This window comes from Arachis hypogaea, chromosome 10 (assembly GCF_003086295.3).
Source record: "Arachis hypogaea cultivar Tifrunner chromosome 10, arahy.Tifrunner.gnm2.J5K5, whole genome shotgun sequence".
In the NCBI taxonomy this organism is placed as follows: domain Eukaryota; kingdom Viridiplantae; phylum Streptophyta; class Magnoliopsida; order Fabales; family Fabaceae; genus Arachis; species Arachis hypogaea.
Window position 1 is genome coordinate 103,150,848 of NC_092045.1, and position 1,025 is coordinate 103,151,872.

At 41.2% G+C, this 1,025-nt stretch overlaps 1 non-coding gene across 1 annotated transcript; it reads right to left on the reverse strand.

The window, feature by feature from the left end:
• Positions 1–426: 426 nt before the first annotated feature.
• On the reverse strand, positions 427–534 carry LOC112719304 (small nucleolar RNA R71). The gene has a single exon (XR_003161610.1). It is a non-coding gene; the product is annotated as a small nucleolar RNA R71 (small nucleolar RNA).
• Between the last annotated feature and the right edge of the window lie 491 nt (positions 535–1,025).

A 1,025-nucleotide genomic window follows, 5' to 3' on the forward strand; every position in this document is an offset into this window, starting at 1 on the left:
GAATTCTTCAAAGAAGAAGAACACATGGCAGCCGAAAACAACAATGCCAACAATGCAAGGAAGGTGCTGGGTGACTTTACTGCACCTACTCCCGATTTCTATGGGAGAAGCATCTCTATCCCTGCCATTGGAGCAAACAACTTTGAGCTTAAGCCTCAATTAGTTTCTCTAATGCAACAGAATTGCAAGTTCCATGGACTTCCATTGGAAGATCCTCATCAGTTCTTAGCTGAGTTCTTGCAAATCTGTGACACTGTCAAGACTAATGGGGTTGACCCCGAGGTCTACAGACTTATGCTATTCCCTTTTGCTGTAAGAGACAGAGCTAGAACTTGGTTGGACTCTCAACCTAAAGAAAGCCTGGACTCTTGGGAAAAGCTAGTCAATGCCTTCTTGGCAAAGTTCTTTCCACCTCAAAAATTGAGTAAGCTTAGAGTGGAAGTCCAAACCTTCAGACAGAAGGAAGGAGAATCCCTCTATGAAGCTTGGGAAAGATACAAACAATTAATCAGAAAGTGTCCTTCTGATATGCTTTCTGAATGGAGCATCATAGGTATTTTCTATGATGGTCTCTCTGAACTATCCAAGATGTCTTTGGATAGCTCTGCAGGAGGATCTCTTCATCTGAAGAAGACGCCTACTGAAGCTCAAGAACTGATTGAAATGGTTGCAAATAACCAATTCATGTACACTTCTGAAAGAAATCCTGTGAACAATGGGACTAGTCAGAAGAAAGGAATTCTTGAGATTGACACTCTGAATGCCATATTGGCTCAGAATAAAATATTGACTCAATAAGTCAATATGATTTCTCAAAGTCTGTCTGGAATGCAAAATGCACCAAGCAGTACTAAGGAGGCTTCATCTGAGGAAGAAGCTTATGATCCTGAGAACCCTTCAATGGAAGAGGTGAATTACATGGGAGAACCCTATGGAAACACCTATAATCCTTCATGGAGAAATCATCCAAATTTTTCATGGAAGGATCAACAGAGACCCCAACAAGGTTTCAACAACAATAATGG